Genomic DNA, 21,241 nt, shown 5'->3' on the forward strand with positions numbered 1-21,241 from the left:
GGGTTTCCTAGGATTTCTTCCCCTGTAAGCCACCCTCTCCCCTATATAAGGAGAGGGGGAACTCCCCATCGCGGGCACGACCTGATATGCTAAGATAGTTGTATGCAGAAACTTGTAACCTTAGGAGATCAATGAAGAGAAAGATCTTGAGCAGAGTTCTTCCTTGTGTCTCTCTTCTTCTACCTTTGGCTTAGGCCTAGTTCTTGAGGAAAGCACCCGGAAGTTCATCCAATCTGATCCAAAAACCCTCCCCCGAATCCTCTAGCACCCATTCGGCCCCAACTTAAGCCATCCCATGGCATCTGCTCGTTCGCCACGATGACACTAGGTGCATCTGAACAAGCACAACAAGGCGAAGAGAATGGTGGTGGTGGTTTCCGCGGGGACTCATCGGAGCATCGCCGACAAAGGGGTGCTGCGGCGGTTTACTCCAGCGAGAATCGAATCGAAGGCTACGGGATGCAAAACTAGGAACTAATAGGTGCAGGAGATGCGCAAACTCAGCCTGAAGCTCAAGGTGTGGTCAGCTCCGGCGATTGTTGACGGAGACGATGGCGATTGGCGATTTTTCGGCGAACCCGAAGGAAAGGGAACACCGAAATTCCTCCTTCTCGTGACTCCCCTTGATGCTCTGCTCCTCCAGGATACTCTACGAGATCAGGCGCGTCGAATGAGCTGCGCCATGGCCTCCCGGATGACCTCAATCGACGGCGTCGTGCTCGACCCCGGTGAACAGTCAAGGTTGAATGTGAAAGATAGAGAGGTGCTGGGAAGAAATGGATGGGCGGCGAAGGATTAGGGTTTCAACGCGGAGCTCCTGGTGGTTTTATAGCGCTCGAGGTGGTCTAGTTCGTCAGCTCGCCGGCGGTACTGGCCAAGATGTACTGGCGACGGTGAGCTGCGTATGGGCGCGAATCTTGATGTCTTCGGATGTACTCAGACGCGAGAGGCATAGGGTGGAATTTTAGAAGCTTCTGCGGCGTCCGGGACGTCCTTATCGTCGACGAGGGAGGCGTCTACTGGCATTGCCGCGGTGTCGGCCTCGGAGAAGAAGACGACGACGGCGGTCTCCTGTTTTAACGCGAAGCGGTACGCTCACTCGGGCTGGGCTGAAGATGGGCCGCGGTGGTGGGTTGGTCCAGGCTCAGCTGCTGGGCTGCTCGGCCAGGTAAGCCCACTTTTCTTTTTATCTCTTTTCTATTTTCTGTTTTGAATTTGCTATTTGAATTCAAATTGGTTTCTGTTTTGTGTTGCAGGTTCTAAATTATTTGAATGTCAATATAACTTGATAACAATGCTTACTGCATAGTTTTGTTGTTTAAACAAATATTTAATTTAAGATTAGATTAATATTTTGTGAGAGTTAATTAAAATAGAAATGGTTTAGATCTTTATCTCAATTACTTCTTAATTAATGAACCAATCTATTTGAATGGTTTGAAAATTTCTAACATGTGCAAGGTGAACACATCTTTAGGTTTGCTAATGTACTTAACCATATTGATTGTTCATATTTATTTTAATTATGGCTAGAGTTTAAAATATATGATATTGAGAATGGGATTGGTTCATGATTTTATGTGGAGAATTGTTTCTAAGGTTTAAGCAAAGTGGTTGGATCAACCCTATATTCACTAATCATGCTTAGCAAACTCTTACTTGAATTATTTAAATTGAATCCTAAGCTCATCATGATTAACTCTCTTGCTAAGGTGATTCTATTTTATTAAACACTACTTTATTCGGTACACTAAACAAATTCCTTGGAAGGCAAAATAGAATTTAATATTGGTTCACTCTACTCACTTAAATAGCACTTAAGCTTAGGTATATATGGCTTGGGCTATACTTGTGATACATGATACACAAGTTAGGAAACAATATTTTATGTGAATTGGATCCTATGTGAAAGGGTTTAGCGTTTTGGTGATGCTTCACTAATTGAAGTTTAAATAGGCATGAGGCATGGCAGGGTGTTACTTATAATCAAAGTGATACTTGAATTGGAATTCATATGTGATTTAGGGTTTTAGTTGTGAGCACCTAAGTGATACACAACTGGGATTATGATATGAGCATAGGCTACAGTTATATTTAGTTGGCTAGGGTTTTACCTATCATTTTATGTGATGGATGGTATCTACTTATCACATAGGTTTATCTTATCATGTATATCTACAAAGCATGATCATGCATTAGACATGATCAACTTATTCCTCACTAATCTCTCTTTATTATTCCTCTAATAACACTCCTCCTAGATTCTTAGGGTTTATAATTAATACCAAGTGGTGATGATTATGGAATTGGTTTCCTAAGGTATTGCTATTGGAATAAGGTTCTCACCTCCAAGATCAAATGTTGTCTTGAACAACTATGATTAGTACTACTCTAGTATTCTTGTATGAACATGGCTATGATTAGTATTATAAATTCTCTCACTTCTCAATGTCTTGGAATATCCTAAGGTCCTACTTAAGAGATGATGATATGATCCTTTAAAAATATGGTTTGCCTAGGAATTCTACCTTGTTATCTTATGTAGCTTGTTCTTCTGGAAATCTGATAAACCTGCATCTTGTGGTATGCCTCCACCTCCTAGCTTCTTCATCTTGATCCTATCTAATTCACATGGAAGGTCTCAAGTGTTTGATCCTTGTATCATGCTACAAGATGATGAAATGGATGAAGGGTGTGGCTCTATTTATAGGCTTGGGCAAGCTCTAGTATCATGACACATAGTTGGTGACTCTTGTGTTGGTTTGATGAGTAAGGTGCTTGGTTGTCATGCTCTCATCCATAGCAATCCTTTGAGCATGAGGTGGCATAGCTTGGAAAGCAAGTCATGTAGATATTTTCATCCTATGTGGCAAGATCATTATCCTCTCATATGATTTATTTTTGGATAGCCAAGTGGCATTTGTTACTAAATATCTTGTGGATGGTTTTATTATTGTGGATGAGTCACTATATCATATTGGATTGGATTTACATTATAATATTGATCAAAAGATCAAGGTTGAAGGTTATTCCTCAAATTTGGATAGTTGGTGTTTGATTTCACCAAGGCATGATCAGAGTTTCAAAATACCCATAGTTAGTTTTATTCAAATAGTTTGAACTATAATTTGTAATGTAAATGGATTTAGTTTTATGATATTCCATATATTTAATAAGTTATGATTTAAATAAGAATGTGTGGCTTTTATGCACTTTAGACCCTGTGGTTTACCTTATTTGGTAATAAGTTTAGAAGTGAATTAATTTACACACAAAGGTAGTTGCTAACTTTTAAGTGTTAATAAGTTAGGGTTTGATTCTTAAAGAATGTGTTGTTGTAAATCTAATTCCATTTGATCTAATCCATAGATCAAATCATCTCTACCCAAAACAAGGTTTTAACAAAGATCACAGTGAAGCTTATAGCGCTTGACTTGATGATCTACTTCAATTCTAGCAAGTCAAGTGAAACTACAGTTACTGTGGTAAGTTTTATTTGAAAGCGCGAAAATTCCCCGGATTTTCTATGCATGAATGCAATACACACTTTGGTGTTCTCTCATTTTGTTGCCTCTAAACCTGGGATATTACATTTCGCGACAAGTATTCATGGCAGAGAAGATGCCTCCACCAACGATCGAGTATCTGAATTGGTCGGGACAGGACATCGGGTTCACCCAAGCGGACCATCCGCCCCAAGTTCCGCGGCCAGGACAGTCAGCCATGATTTTTCCAGCTGTGATCGCAGGATTCGACGTTTCGCGTGTATTCATAGATGGAGGGTGCAAGTTGAACCTCATGTTCGCAGACACATTGAGGAAGATGAACATATATCTGTCCAACTTGAAACCAACAGACACACGCTTCCATGGGATTACACCTGAGAAGCCGAACTATCCACTAGGAAAGATCGATCTCGACGTTCAGTTCGGAACTCGAGAGAATTATAGAAGAGAGAAGCTGGAGTTCGAAGTTATAGATTTTCCGTCACAATATCATGCTTTACTGGGACGACCCGCTTATACCAGATTCATTGCAGTGCCGAATTATACAAACCTACTGTGGAGGATCTCTGGACCCAAGGGCCCAATCATGGTAAAGGGAAGTTTCGCTCTGGCAGATACATGCGACAAAGACTTCCACAGAAGGTCAGAAACTTTCGGGATGCAAGCAGAGTATGCAGCATCAAGATTAACAACTGATTATGATGTTTTACCTGATGGAGGAAGGCCACTTAAGGAGCAAACTTTCGACACCGCCAAAAACTCCAAGGAAGTGCAGATCCACCCGACAAATCCTAAGAAGACGACAGCTATCGCAACAAACATGGATAACACATATGAAAGCGCGCTCGTCGAGTTCCTCCGTGAGCACTGGGAAATCTTCGCATGGTGTCCAGCTGACATGCCAGGAGTACCCAGGGAACTTGCCGAGCACCCTCTTAATCTGGATCCACGAGCCAGAACGATCCGACAACCTTTGCGACGTTTCTCCGAGCCAAATCGCAAAGCAATGCTATCTGAGATTAATCGACTCAGAGAGGCAAACTTCATCAAAGAGCTACACACCGAGGCTACATGGGTCGCCAACCCAGTTCTAGTCGCGAAGAAAAACACTGATGTCCTTCGCATGTGCGTCGACTTCACGTGTCTCAATAAACATTGTCCAAAGCATCACTTTTGCCTCCCGAGGATCGATCAAATTATCAACTCCACGGCAGGCTGCAAACGTCTTTCCTTCCTGGATGCGTATTCTGGTTATAACCAAATCCGCTTAAAAGAACAAGATGAAGTCAAAACAGCTTTCATAACTCCCTATGGCGTGTTTTCTTACAAAACAATGCCCTTGTAACAATGAGAACAGCTTTCACCATCGGATGATGCAGAAGTGCATCGCCACACAGATCGGCAAGAACGTCCAAGTATATATCGATGATGTCATCATAACAACAAAGCAAAGTTCGTCTCTGATCGACGATCTCAAGGAGACCTTTGACAACCTCGACAAATTTCGCCTCAAGCTAAACCCGACAAAATGTTCCTTTGGTGTTCCCGCGGGAGAACTCCTCGGATACTTGGTGTCAGCAAGAGGGATCGAGGCCAACCCGGAGAAAATTGAAGCCATTGTAACAATGAGGAAGCCAACCAAGCTTAAGGAAATACATCAGCTAACTGGATGAGTCGCAGCCTTAAGCAGATTTGTCGCCAGGCTAGGAGAAAAAGCGTTGCCGTTTTACGCGCTGATCAAGCAAGGGGAAAAGTTCGAGTGGAACGAACAAGCAGACAGAGCTTTTGAGGACCTAAAGCGCACAATCTTGACACCCCAATACTGGTGGCTCCAAAGGAAAAAAGAACCTCTCCTATTATATATCGCAACCACACCTCAGGTGGTCAGCACGGTCCTTGTGGTGGAAAGGGAAGAAGAAGGAAAAATCCATGGAGTTCAGCGGCCGGTATACTTCATCAGTGAAGTTTTTTCGCCGTCAAAGCAACGTTACCCGCAGTATCAGAAGTTAGCATATGGCGTGTTTACAACAGCAAGAAAACTTCGACACTATGTTTCCGCACATCCGATAGTAGTCGTCAACGAAGCACCTCTCTCCAACATCCTGAACAATCCAGAAGCCATGAGACGTGTCTCCCTTTGGGGCATAGAGCTCTCCCTCGGGACATCACCTATGAAAAATGAAAAGCAATAAAGTCGCAGATTCTGCTAGACTTCATCGCAGAGTGGATGGAGCTGCAAAATACGGGACCTCCAGATTTATCGAGTACCTGGACTATGAATTTCGACGCGTCCAAGAGATTGGAGGGAGCTAGAGCAGGCGTGATACTTGTGCCACCCCAAGGTGACAAAATGAAGTACATACTGCGGATGACGTTCTCTAACGCGTCCAATAACAAAGCAGAATATGAAGCACTTATAAATGGGATGAAGATGGCAAAGGCGTGCGGTGCCACTCGCCTAAAGATCTTTGGCGACTCCCAGTTGGTAGCCCAACAGGTGATGAACAAGTGCGACGCAGTCAATGACAGTATGATAGCATACAAGGAATTATACAATGAACTCAAAAAACTCTTCGACGGCTGTGAAGTTAACCATATCAGCGGACTCAGCAACGATGAAGCCAACGTTTTGGAAAATATCGGGTCGCAGTGACTGCTGATACCACCTGGCGTGTTCTGGGAAGAAATAAGTGAAAGATCTACCAAGCCGAAGAAAACACCAAAGCACTCGAAGAAGAAGGCGAAACCCAAGAAAGACTCGAGGGCTGCAGCAGAGTCAGAGGCAAATATGTTAGAGGATGAAGAAGATCCACACGAAGTTATGGTGATATAAATCCCTTGGATGCAGGTCTATGTAGCATACATCACAAGAATGGAAATACCCGAGGATCCGGTCGAAGCAAGGCGAGTCATCCGATGATCCAAAGCCTTCACCGTGGTTAAAGGGGAATTATACAAACGAAGTATTTCGGGAGTATTGCAAAGATGCGTCACACCCGAGGAAGGACGGGCCATATTGAAGGATGTGCACGAAGGAGTATGCGGGCACCACGCAAGCAGCCGAGCAATAGCAGCCAAAGTTTTCAAGGCAGTATTTTATTGGCTAACGGCAATAGAGGATGGGAAAGACATAGTTCGCACATGCAATGCATGTCAGAGATTCGCGGCAAAACCTCATTCTCCGGTAGCAGAATTGATGTCAATACCACTATCTTGGCCCTTTGCACAATGGGGACTCGACATGGTGGGAAAATTACACAAGGCCTAGCCAGGAGGATACGTGTATTTGCTGGTAGCTATCGACAAGTTCACCAAGTCGATCGAAGTAGTACCAGTAACTTCGGCAGATGCAGCATCAGTGGTGAGTTTTATCAAGGGCATAGTTTTTCGATTTGGTGTCCCAAACAACATCATCACGGACAATGGCAGCAACTTCACCTCCAAAGAATTCAAGGCGTACTGTGAAGAGGTAGGCATCAAACTGCACTTTGCATCAGTAGCGCACCCGCAAACCAATGGCCAAGTCAAAAAAGCAAACAGTATCATCTGCAAAGGCATCAAGAAGCGCTTGTTAACACCATTGGAAAAAGCTCGACATACCTGGGTCGATGAGTTTCCAAGTGTGCTTTGGAGCATACGAACAATGCCCAATAAAGCAACGCAGGAAACTCCGTTCTTTCTGGTCCATGGAGCCGAGGCGGTGCTCCCGATAGAAATAGAGCATAATTCACCGAGAGTTGCAGAATATGACGAAGAGACTTCAAGGAAGGCAATGGAAGAAGATGTGGATGCACTCGACGAAGCCAGGGACGAGGTGCTGTCGAGGGTCACCACGTATCAACAAAACATGAAGAATTACCACAGTCGACGTTTGCGGCCAAGGTCCTTTCAAGTTGGCGACCTGGTTCTTCGGCTCACCCAGGACAGCCATGAAAAGTTCGAGTCTCCATGGATAGGCCCATACATTGTTACAGAAGTTATTCCAGGAGGAGTCTACAGGTTGAAGGAAAAAAAATCGAGCAAGGAAGAAGGGAACCCGTGGAACATGGCATAGCTACGACGGTTCTACGCCTAGAAGACCAAGGAAGAATGTCTCTAAAAACACACATTGTACGTGAATAGCTCGCAAGTTTTCAGACGCACTCTTTTCCTTTCAGGGCACCGAGTGGGGCTGAAAGGTTTTTAATGAGGCGGACCTGCGAAGCTGCAATATACTATGATTGAAATAAAGATATTGATTGCATATGATTCTCTCGCAAAAAAGGTTCGGGGGCTTGCACCCGACAAAATTATCAATATATTCGACACCCGCAAAATACAAAGCCTTGGTTCTATCATAAACCTCGCGAAAAATACAACAAGGAGGGTCATTCAAAAACCCGAGAAAAGACATATATCGTCTTAACTTTACATAAGTTTTTCCTTATATACAATATATATAAAACTCTTGCAAAATACAAACCTTTTGCAGCTATAACACGACAGCAGAAAGAGAAGAGGAAAATCTATATCAAGTCATCAATGCTCATTCTTTCGCCTCCAGCAGGAACATCCAAGGCGTCAGCGTAGTGGTGCTCTCGGAAGAAAGCAGTGTCCATCCACAGAAGATCCTCAATCATTTTCTCAGTTGTGGGTGTCACCGCGTCATTGATCTTGTCAACGTTCCTTCTTATTTTCCTCACTTCGGCGTGGCAGATATCAACAACGTTGTCCATATTCAACTTCGGGTAGCAGATTTGCAACACGATCAAAGCAAATTTAGCGCTAGCTATGTCAACACCCGGATTTTTAAGTCCGAATGCCTATTATGTCATACATCGCAATCCCAGGAATATTGTTGTTGCGAGGCATAATAGTTAAGTATCACAGTCATCATTCATTACAAACCATAAATGTCTTACAATTGGAATCACATCATCCATATTACACGAATAGTTGATCTATTGATCAACGAACAAACACAGGTTCATAGCGGAAGCGTAAGATACAAGGACTCTCTAGTCCACAGGCCAACGCTTGACGTCGGAAGACTCCTAGTTGTCGTAGGCGTCCTGCTGGTCATCTCCTTGTTCATCATCATACTCTGGCCATTTGAATAGCCAGGGACAAAGCCGTGAGTACTTCAAGTACTCGCAAACTAATACTAATGTAAGTGCTAGACATTCTAGTAAGGTTCGCTAAGGTCTAGTTTATTTGCATAAAGCTAATTTTAGTTCACAACACTTTTAGAAAAGCTTATACAAGTGCTAACTAACTCAAGTGGGAACATTAGTGTCATTCCCATCATTCAAGTGGTGATTTCAATTCAATTCACCACTTCACAATTTATTTCACCAACATTTCAAATATTTGACATCGGAAACTGTATGGCCTTTCCAACCGTCCGTAACCGTGGACGCGGCTATTCGAATAGACTGTCACTCTGCAGAGGTTGCACACTTGTGCCACAACATTTGATTTCATCTGTCGGGATTACCCCGAATCATCGTAACACAGTACGCGGATCATCAACCATAACCTTTCACTTATAAATCCTAGTATGAGCACCTCTCCCCATGAGCTTGGCCTCCTAGTGAAGACCAACTGTCAACCTGGGAACTGCACAGGGCTTGGCCGTACAATTCACCTCAATTCACATCTTTTCTCAACAACGGAGGCAGCCTCAAGCATAACCCCTATGATGTGTGTTCAGAGGGAACCCATACTAAGATGCATAAACTTCTAGTTAAGCCCTACCCATAATCAGGTATTGTGGGGGTACTCAATATTGGAAAGGTATCGCATTCAAACCAATATCATTTTGATCAAAAATCACCATCTTCTCTTGGTCATATTCACCTTCAAAAATCATTCAATGGAATGCTTCATCATTCCAAGGTTTCAAATTCAGTTCAAGTCACATTGTTCCCATCTAGAGTAGTCAAGTTTTATTTCATTAGCACTAGCTCTAAATCATGAGGGGTGCTATCTTGCTTTGCTTGATTGAGACTAACTTCACTACTCTAGTAAACTTCTTTTACTTTAACCAAAGTTAACTATAAAAGTAACCTCTTGAGAAAACAAGTAAAAATTTGTAATGTATAAACTTGGGGTAGGCTTATGTAAGAAAAGATAAGATTCATGGTGCCTTGCCCCAAAGGGCTTTGCACTTTGCAAGAATATTAGCTTGCCTTGGTAGTTCTCAAAATTCTCCTCCTCCTCCTCCTGGTAGCAACCTTCTTCTTCCGTGTACTCGTCGGTGCTAGCGTCTAAATTTAAATACGAGTATAATTACTCAACTAATTCAATGGCTATTCCATACATCGCATATAATCACACAAACTATTCTAAGCACACAATTAATCTACATTGAGTGCATTGGTTGTGTGGCTTGAGGAGAATTTACTTCTTTTTAGTTAATATGTAAATGATAGTTTCCATAGGGTTCTTGAGAAATAATTTCCTCTCATTGAAATCTTCTTAAGATTTAATTTCTCAAACAATCATACATGAACTTATATTGACCTAAGTCAAACATTCATCATTATCATTTGAGAAATGATTTAAATGAGGTAGACCACCTCATACCATTTAATAATGCTACATATGATTTAAATCTCTAAGTAATTCATATAAGTGAGTTCGGCCAGGGGTCCAAACATCACATGAATTCATTTGAGACAAGGTTTAAATGAAGTATAATACTTCATATGATTTACTTAATAGTTTTGGACAATATCAACTACATAAACTAGCCATATTGTCCATTAATTAAACTAGGGCATGATCATGCAAAGTGACCACACAATTTTCTTGCATAAACAATTAGTGTAAGTCAAATGTGAGCTATTAGAGTTGGAATTAACTTAATATCTATTTTGGTTGATTTTTAATAATTATTTGAATAGGGAAAAGTCCTTGTCTTCTTCTTTTTATCGGACTAGTTCTACAACTAATCTTGACATGGGACCCGTGGCATTTTGTAGATCTTTTTACTAGCTTTCCAACAATATAAAATTCATTGAATTTGGTTAAGCCAATTTGAATCTATTCAATTTCAAAGTTGGGGCAGTATTGAAATTAATTGGATTTGATTAAATAGGATTTGAATTAACAGGGCCGGCGGGAAAACGAAACTGGGCCAATTCGAATTAAAACGGCCCAGTCCAGCCCACCACGGTCCACAGACGCGTGGGCTTGCTGGCAGCGTGGGGTCCACGCGTCAGCGGCTCATAACTACCGAATCGGTATGTTTTAAACTGGCGCGTTGGATTAGAAGCAAATCGGACGGTCGAGGTTCATCGTCTTCTCCGACGAGAACCCGACGTGCTGGCGGTGAGGGTAGGGGGTCGGAGAGCTCACCGTGGCTCCAGCTAGGGTAGGCAATGTGCGTGATGACGTTGTGGACGACGGCGAAGCGTCTGGTACCGGCGGCAGCTCCTGGAACGGCTCCAATCGGCGGCGGCGACCTCCGGGTACTGGCGGCTCCGATCTCCAAATTGGAGCAGCTCCGGCGACAATCGAGTGAGTGGTGTGGTGGTGGAGAGGCAGTGAAGGGTGGTGAGCAAGGTGGTGTGCTTGGTTTGGTCCAGGGAACTCGCTATTTATAGGATTGAGAGAGGGTGGCGGGGCAGTGATGCGGTCGACCATGGCGCGGCTCCTCCGGCGAGCTATCGAGCTAGGCGAGGGCGCAGGGGTGTTCGCGACGTCACCACGGTCCTCTGGGCAGTGACAGCTAGGGTAGGCGGTGCCAGGTTTGGTCGCATTGCTTCCGCGTCTGCCGCGGCGTTCACGGGATCATGTCGTCGTCTCCGGCGCCGGCGGTCACGGGTCTGTGCTGCGCGCGTGTCTGGCGGCGTCGTGGTGTCACGCAGGTGCTCGAGGTGCTCACAGGGGGTCCAGGGCGTGCTCGAGGTGGTGGCGTTGCGCGTGGCCAGTGTGCGTCTGTGGCGCGCCGCGCGCGATGTCTTCGGCATGGCGTGGCCACCACTGGGCGCGCTGTCTCCAGCGTGGCCAGGGCATCTTCGTCGACAAGGCCATGGCTAGGTGAGGTAGGGGAGCATGGTGGCGAGCTGTGGCACCAGGGCCAGGGGTGGAGAGCAAGGGAGAGAGGGGAGGCTCGACATGGCCGGCATGGCCATGCCATGCAAGCTAGGGCTTGCCTCCCTAGGGTTACTATGCTTCAATGATGGTTAAAGGGGACCAGGGGACCATTTAGGCTAGGTTTGAGGTAGATTAGATGAGGTAGATCACTATTGCAAATAGTATCAAATAGTTACATAGCTACTATTTGTGAATTTTGTTTAAATTTGATTTAATTCAAATGGTGGTAAGTTTTGAATTGTGTGTGTTTCATTGAGTTAGAAATGACCAGAGGTGATGAAGTGTGGTGGTGGAATTGTTGAATTCAAATAATTGCAAGAATAGACAAGTGTGAGATTGTTGCACTTAATAAAAAGTTGCAACTTTGGATGAGCATAGCTATTGATCTAGAAAGAATTTGGCATGGTGATATTTACAAAAAGTGTTCACCTTGATGTTGTCTTGGATGAGGTGCAAAGAGTTAGCAAGGTTTAGTTTGAAAATTTTGAATTGCAAGGGTTCAAAGTAGTGATCAGACTATAATTGGCAGATTTGACCATTACCATATGTGAGCCCATTTTGTATTTGAAAATCATTTGATTTGTGATTCTTTGATTCCAAAAGTTGTAATAAGTGTTTAGTAACATTATTCAACTAATGGTGAAGACCAAATTGGTCTAGGGTCAAAATTTATAAAAATGCCATAGGGCATATGTGAGGGTTTTAGGGTTTTTCATTTATTTGATTTCTTTCTCTTTTTGATTTATTTGATTGGTGATCTTCATATGATCATATTAGGGTTTTAGAGTATAGCATATACACATAATAACAATCATCATGGCATATCAAACAAATGCACAAGTCCTATGCAGGGCACTATATGCAATTTAAAAAGGTTTTGTTGGTTTGAAATTTTGCTCTCTGGAATTCTTCTAACTTTCTTTTATTGAAATTTGGGATGTTACAAACCCTTCCCCCTTACAAAAGATCTCGTCCCGAGATCGAAAAGAAAGTTAGGTACTAAAGAGATCTGGGTACTCCTTCGTCATGAAGTCTTCGCGTTCCCATGTGGCTTCATCTTCAGTGTGATTGCTCCATTGTATCTTCAGAAACTTGATGCTTCGGGTGCGGGTGGTTCGGTAAGCTTCCTCCAGGATGCGAATCGGCACTTCGCGGTAAGTCAGGTCCTGGTTGATATCCACCGATCGGTGATCGATGTTCTTGAACACTTCGGTCTTCTCAGGGACTTCAAGGCACTTCCGGAGGAGTGAGATATGAAACACGTCGTGTACAGCCGACATTTCTTCAGGCAACTCCAGTTGATAAGATACTTCACCTCGGCGGCTCAGAACTTTGAAGGGTCCGACATATCGGGGTGCGAGCTTTCCTTTCAGCTGGAATCTCTGCATTCCTTTCAAGGGGGATACATTGAGATAGACAAAGTCTCCGATCTCGAAGGTCATCTCCCGACGTCTCTTGTCGGCGTAGCTCTTCTGTCTTGATTGCGCCGTCTAGAGGTACTCTCGGATCTTGTGTACTTTCTCTTCGGCTTCACGAAGAACATCTGGGCCAAAGACTTGGCTTTCTCCGACTTCCGACCAGTTCAGGGGGGTACGGCATTTCCTTCCGTACAAGGCTTCAAAGGGGGCCATCTGTAGGCTAGCTTGATAGCTGTTGTTGTAAGAGAATTCTGCGTAAGGTAAGCAGTCTTCCCACTTGGATCTGTATTCCAGTACACATGCTCTCAGCATGTCCTCCAGTATCTGGTTGACTCTCTCGGTTTGTCCGTCGGTCTGAGGGTGGTAGGCGGTGCTGAAATTCAGACGGGTTCCTAGTCCTTCGTGCACTTTCTGCCAGAATCTTGAGGTGAACTGTGATCCTCTATCTGACACTATCGATTTCGGGGTTCCGTGTAGGGCGACTATTCTGGAAATGTACAGTTCAGCTAACTTCGGGCCTTGATATGTGGTCTTGACGGCGATGAAATGGGCGACTTTGGTCAATCTATCGACAACTACCCATATTGAATCATTGCCTTTGCTGGATTTGGGCAGTCCGGTGATAAAGTCCATTCCTACGGAGTCCCACTTCCATTATGGAATCTGCAGTGGTTGTAGCAGTCCGGCGGGTCGTTCATGTTCTGCCTTGACTCTCTGACCGATGTCACACTTGGCGATGTAGCTTCCTATTTCTCTCTTCATTCCATGCCACCAGAATTCCTCCTTCAGGTCCTGATACATCTTGGTACCTCCGGGGTGGATTGAGTAAAGGGTGTCATGGGCTACTTGCAGGATGACTTGCTTCAAGTCTGAGTCCGATGGTACGCAGAGGCGTTCTTTGTACCAAAGAACTCTGGCTTCATCTACGGTGAATCCAGGGGCTTTTCCTGCGGCTATCTGTTTCTTGATTCCGTCAATGCTAGCGTTGTCCTTCTGGACTTCCTTGATCTGGCTCACCAAGGTGGGTTGCAGTTCTATGCTGGCTAGGAATCCTTCACTAACAAGTTCAAGTCTGAACTGTTCAAACTCTTGATGCAAGCTGGGCTGTTCGGTTGCGAGCATGGAGTTCAACTGACACGACAGTCTACTCAAAGCATCCGCTACCACATTGGCCTTGCCGGGGTGGTAGTGAATCTCCATGTCGTAATCCTTGATCAATTCGATCCATCGGCGCTGTCTCATGTTCAGCTCCTTCTGGGTGAATATGTATTTTAGGCTCTTGTGATCGGAGTAGATCTCGCATCGATTACCCATGAGGTAATGATGCCAAACTTTCAAGGCTAGGACCACGGCTGCAAGCTCGAGGTCATGGGTTGGGTAGTTCTGTTCATGTTGCTTTAGCTGTCTTGAAAGGTAGGATACAACCTTGCCTTCTTGCATAAGCACACATCCAAGACCAGTCTTGGAGGCGTCGCAATACACGTCAAAGGGTTTTGCGATATCTGGCATGATCAGGATGGGGGCTGTTATCAGTCTACCCTTGAGCTGTTGAAAGCTCTCTTCACATTTATCGGTCCACTCAAACTTCTTGTCCTTCTTCAACAGTTGGGTCATTGGTCGAGCGATGCTCGAAAAGCCTTCTACAAATCTACGGTAATATCCGGCTAATCCAAGAAAAGCGCGGACCTCGGTTTGTGTGGTTGGGGCTTGCCATTCCATAACAGTTTTGATCTTGGCGGGATCTACGGCAATTCCTCCTGCAGACAAGATGTGTCCCAGGAATCCAACTTCCTCCAACCAAAACTCACACTTGCCGAACTTGGCATACAACTGGTGATGCCTAAGGGTTTCTAGGACAGTCTCCAAATGCTGTTCATGCTCTTCGGACTTGGAGTACACAAGGATGTCATCGATAAAGACAACGACAAACTTGTCCAAAAAGTTCATGAAGATCTTATTCATGAGATTCATGAAATAAGCGGGGGCATTGGTCAGTCCAAACGACATGACGTTGTACTCATACAACCCATATCTGGTGGTAAAGGCAGTTTTTGGAATGTCGGTAGCTCGGATTTTCAGCTGATGATATCCAGTTCTAAGATCTATCTTGGAGAAAACTCTGGCTCCGGTGAGTTGATCAAACAAGTCCGCTATCTTGGGTAAGGAGTATTTGTTTTTGATGGTGACATCGTTAAGCTTACGATAGTCCATACATAAATGATTTGCACCATCCTTCTTGTCCACAAACAAAACTGGTGATCTCCAGGGGGATGCACTAGGTCTAATCAGACCCTTGGCTAACATATCATCTATTTGTTTCTTCAGCTCCACAAGCTCTGTTGCGTTCATGCTGTAGGCTCTCTGGGCTATAGGTCCAGTTCCGGGGATTAACTCGATGATGAACTCGATATCCCGATCCGGGGGCATACCGGGTAGATCATCCGGAAACACATCAGGGTAGCGACAAACGACCCTGATTTGATCCAGAGTTGGCTTGGATACACTTTGGTTGCAGGTGAATTTTCTGGGTAGTCTTTCAGAGACATGTTCTACTACGATACCCGTGCTGCTAGTCATGGTTATGGCTTTCTTGGCACAGTCTATCAATCCATTGTGCTTGGACATCCAGTCCATTCCTAGTACGACTTCCAAACCTTTGGTTCCCAGAATGATTAGATTGGCATAGAAATCTACATCATGGATTTTGATAGGTACATTTTTGCAAAATTTTTTGGCTTTGGTGGTTGATCCGGGGATTTGAACTATCATAACATGCTTCAAACTGAGGGGTTGAATTTTACTTGTTGATGCAAAGTCTTCGGTGACAAAAGAATGAGATGCTCCGGAATCAAACAATACTCTGGCAGGGATGTGGTTGACAGAAAACATACCCAGTACAACATCTGGTGCTTCCTGGGCTTCTTCGGCGTTCATGTGGTAGAGGCGGCCGTTGCGGTTATTGGGGTTGTTGGGGGAAAACTTCTTGCCGGTGGAGACACGACGTTGTTGCTGAGCAGGTGCTGCGGTGTTGCCGGCGACTTGGCGAGTCGCTTGGGACACTCGTTGGAGTAGTGCCCCACTACACCACACTCATAACAAGTGATGGTGGCCTTGTCCTTGGTCGCAACGGGGACGGCGTTGCTTCCGGTTCTGGGAGCGATGTTGGTGTTGTTGTTGTTGTTGTTGTTGGGGGCTCTAGGCGGAGCGCGGTTGTAGTTGTTGTTGTTGTTGTAGTTATTGTTGTTGTAGCCTCCTGGCTTGGAGTTTCCTCCACTCCGGTTCTGATAACCGGGGCGCGAGTTCTGCATCGGGGGTTTGTTGTTGTTTCTTGGAGTGAAACCTCCACTTGAGCTGGGGCGATACTTCTGGGTATTGCTAGACCCACTTTGATTCATCATGCGGCGCTTGCAGTTCTCATTGGCTTGGTTCAGCTTGCCCTCCATCCGGATGGCGGAGTCAATAAGGGCTTCAAGATCGGCGAAGGGGATGTTGACGAGGACAGTCTGCATCTCATCATGCAGTCCGTTCAGGAATCTCTCCTTCCTCTTCTCAACGGTGTCGGTCTCATCAGGGGCGTACCTCGATAGTGTAAGAAACTTGTCGCGGTATTCTACCACCGTCATGCGACCTTGCTTCAGTTCACGGAACTCATCCCTCATCTTTTTGATAAGACCCGGGGGTACATGGTACTTGCTGAACTTGAGCTTGAAATCCTCCCAAGTCATGAACTGACCTCCGTTCATGGCACGGCTGCTTGTCCACCAAGCGCGGGCTGGCCCGGCGAGATAGTGGGTTGCAAACAAGACCTTCTCGTTGGCTTCCCCTCCGGCTACTTCCAAATTATTCTCCATAGTCTGGAGCCAGTCGTCGGCGTCAAGGGGTTCCTCCATCTTGCTAAACAGCGGAGGGTTGGTGTTCTGGAAGTTCTTGAGCTTGGATCCGGGGTAGTCATGATTTTCATGGCCTTGGTTGGCAATGTTCTGCAAGGCTGTGATGTTGGCTTGGCGTTCGGCTCTTTCTGTCTCCCTGTCGGCAAGCAGGGTTTGCAGCAGTTGCATCATCGCATCATTGGTGCGATTGGGAGGGGCCATCTGAAGATAGATAAGATCATAAGATAAGAGGGAAATTTCTATGTTTTATTTTGGGTAAGTTTGAAAACATTTGAAACTTGAAATCTTTTCATGACAAACATACATTCATTCATTAATTCATCACATAGTACAAACTAACACACACATACTTCCATGGTTTTAAGAACCATTCTCATGCTACGATACAAAGGGCGGGATACAACTCACACCTACATAAGTGAAACTAGTGCAACTACTCCTCATCCTCGACATCGATCGGGACGTATTCGTCAGGTCCTGCCTCCAGGAACTCGTAGTCCTCCTCCTGGGTGAACTCGTCCTCCTCAAAGTCGTCGTCGTCGCTCAGGAAGGCTCCTCCTCCCTGAAGGTCGATACCTCCATCGTCATCCTCCATCTCTCTAAGCTGATCCTCCTGGGCCTTTACAGTGGCCTCAAGTGACGCGATCTTGGCGCGAAGGCGCACAATCGTAGCGTCCTTCTTGGCACGCTGCTGGCGAAGGCTCTTGCGGTCGTTGTTGAGTAGCTTGATCGCCTCACCCTGCTCGATGATGTGAGCATGGGTCTGGTTCGCGTAAGCGCGAGTGGCGTCGAGGTCCTTCTGAGTCTGGTAGAGCATGAAGTCCAGGTGCTCAGCATGGTGCCTCAACTCCGGGTGCGGCTGCAGCTCCATGGGCACTCCCATGGCATCACGCGTCACGAGATGCGCGAAGCGCGAAGTGATACGTCTCCAACGTATCGATAATTTCTTATGTTCCATGCCACATTATTGATGTTATCTACATGTTTTATGCACACTTTATGTCATATTCGTGCATTTTCTGGAACTAACCTATTAACAAGATGCCGAAGTGCCGATTCTTTGTTTTTCTGCTGTTTTTGGTTTCAGAAATCCTAGTAACGAAATATTCTCGGAATCGGACGAAATCAACGCCCAGGGTCCTATTTTGCCACGAAGCTTCCAGAAGTCCGAAGAAGAGACGAAGAGGGGCCACGAGGGGGCCACACCCTAGGGCGGCGCGGCCCCCCCCTTGGCCGCGCGGCCCTGTGGTGTGGGGCCCTCGTGCCGCCTCTTGACCTGCCCTTCCGCCTACTTAAAGCCTCCGTTGCGAAACCCCCAGTACCGAGAGCCACGATACGGAAAACCTTCCAGAGACGCCGCCACCGCCGATCCCATCTCGGGGGATCCAGGAGATCGCCTCCGGCACCCTGCCGGAGAGGGGAATCATCTCCCGGAGGACTCTACGCCACCATGGTCGCCTCCGGAGTGATGAGTGAGTAGTCTACCCCTGGACTATGGGTCCATAGCAGTAGCTAGATGGTTGTCTTCTCCCCATTGTGCTATCATTGTCGGATCTTGTGAGCTGCCTAACATGATCAAGATCATCTATCTGTAATTCTATATGTTGCGTTTGTTGGGATCCGATGAATAGAGAATACTTGTTATGTTGATTATCAAAGTTATGTCTATGTGTTGTTTATGATCTTGCATGCTCTCCGTTATTAGTAGATGCTCTGGCCAAGTTGATGCTAGTAACTCCAAGAGGGAGTATTTATGCTCGATAGTGGGTTCATGTCTCCGTGAATCTGGAGGGGTGACAAGAACCTCTAAGGTTATGGATGTGCTGTTGCCACTAGGGATAAAACATTGGTGCTATGTTCAAGGATGTAGTCACTAGTTACATTACGCGCAATACTTAATGCAATTGTCTGTTGTTAGCAACTTAATACTGGAGGGGGTTCAGATGATAACCTAAAGGTGGACTTTTTAGGCATAGATGCATGCTGGATGGCGGTCTATGTACTTTGTCGTAATGCCCAATGAAATCTCACTATACTCATCATAATATGTATGTGCATGGTCATGCCCTCTTTATTTGTCAATTGCCCAACTGTAATTTGTTCACCCAACATGCTATTTATCTTATGGGAGAGACACCTCTAGTGAACTGTGGACCCCGGTCCAATTCTCTATACTGAAATACAATCTACTGCAATACTGTTCTACTGTTTTCTGCAAACAATCATCTTCCACACAATACGGTTAATCCTTTGTTACAGCAAGCCGGTGAGATTGACAACCTCACTGTTTCGTTGGGGCAAAGTACTTTGGTTGTGTTGTGTAGGTTCCACGTTGGCGCCGGAATCCCTGGTGTTGCGCCGCACTACATCCCGCCGCCATCAACCTTCAACGTGCTTCTTGGCTCCTCCTGGTTCGATAAACCTTGGTTTCTTTCTGAGGGAAAACTTGCTGCTGTGCGCATCATACCTTCCTCTTGGGGTTCCCAACGAACGTGTGAGTTACACGCCATCAAGATCTTTTTCTGGCGCCGTTGCCGGGGAGATCAAGACACGCTGCAAGGGGAGTCTCCACTTCTCAATCTCTTTACTTTGTTTTTGTCTTGCTTAGTTTTATTTACTACTTTGTTTGCTGCACTATATCAAAATACAAAAAAATTAGTTGCTAGTTTTACTTTATTTGTTATCTTGTTTGCTATATCAAAAACACAAAAAAAAAATTTAGTTACTTGCATTTACTTTATCTAGTTTGCTTTATTTACTGTTGCTAAAATGGCCAACCCTGAAAATACTAAGTTGTGTGACTTCACAACCACAAATAATAATGATTTCTTATGCACACCTATTGCTCCACCTGCTACTACAGCAGAATTCTTTGAAATTAAACCTGCTTTACTGAATCTTGTTATGCGAGAGCAATTTTCTGGTGTTAGTTCTGATGATGCTGCTGCCCATCTTAATAATTTTGTTGAACTATGTGAAATGCAAAAATATAAAGATGTAGATGGTGATATTATTAAACTAAAATTGTTCCCTTTCTCATTAAGAGGAAGAGCTAAAGATTGGTTGCTATCTCTGCCTAAGAATAGTATTGATTCATGGACTAAATGCAAGGATGCTTTTATTGGTAGATATTATCCCCCTGCTAAAATTATATCTTTGAGGAGTAGCATAATGAATTTTAAACAATTAGATACTGAACATGTTGCTCAAGCTTGGGAAAGAATGAAATCCCTGGTTAAAAATTGCCCAACTCATGGACTGACTACTTGGATGATCATCCAAACCTTCTATGCAGGACTAAATTTTTCTTCACGGAATTTATTGGATTCAGCTGCTGGAGGTACCTTTATGTCCATCACTCTTGGTGAAGCAACAAAGCTTCTTGATAATATGATGATCAACTACTCTGAATGGCACACGGAAAGAGCTCCACAAGGTAAGAAGGTAAATTCTGTCGAAGAAACCTCTTCCTTGAGTGATAAGATTGATGCTATTATGTCTATGCTTGTGAATGATAGGACTAATATTGATCCTAATAATGTTCCGTTAGCTTCATTGGTTGCACAAGAAGAACATGTTGATGTAAACTTCATTAAAAATAATAATTTCAACAACAATGCTTACCGGAACAATTCTAGTAACAACTATAGGCCATATCCTTATAATAGTGGCAACGGCTATGGTAATTCTTATGGGAATTCTTACAACAATAATAGGAGTTCACCCCCTGGACTTGAAGCCATGCTTAAAGAATTTATTAGTACACAAACTGCTTTTAACAAATCTGTTGAAGAAAAGCTTGGGAAAATTGATATACTTGCTTCTAAAGTCGATAGTCTTGCTGCTGATGTTGATCTTTTGAAATCGAAAGTTTTGCCTAATGAAAATCATCATGACAAAATTACTACTACAGCAAATGCCATCCAAGTTAGAATTAATGAGAATATAAGATTAATGGCTGAACTGCGTGCTAGGTGGGATAGAGAAGAAAATGAAAAAATAGCTAAAGAGAAGAATGTAGCTAAAGTTTGGACTATTACCACCACTAGTAATGCTAATGCTACACATGTTGCTGGACCTCCTACTAATAATAATAAAAGAATTGGTGTTAGCAATGTTTCCACTTCTAATGCAAAGCGCGAGAAACTGCCTGAAACTGCTAAAACTGCTGAAACTGCCTGTGATAAAGCTGCTGAAATTTTTTCCAACATTGGGGATGATGATCCCATTGCTTTAGATTATAATGGTTTGAATTTTGATGATTTCCACATCTCTGAAGTTATAAAGTTCTTACAAAAACTTGCTAAAAGTCCTAATGCTAGTGCTATAAATTTGGCTTTCACGC

Source organism: Lolium perenne, chromosome 2 (genome assembly GCF_019359855.2).
Source record: "Lolium perenne isolate Kyuss_39 chromosome 2, Kyuss_2.0, whole genome shotgun sequence".
NCBI lineage: Eukaryota > Viridiplantae > Streptophyta > Magnoliopsida > Poales > Poaceae > Lolium > Lolium perenne.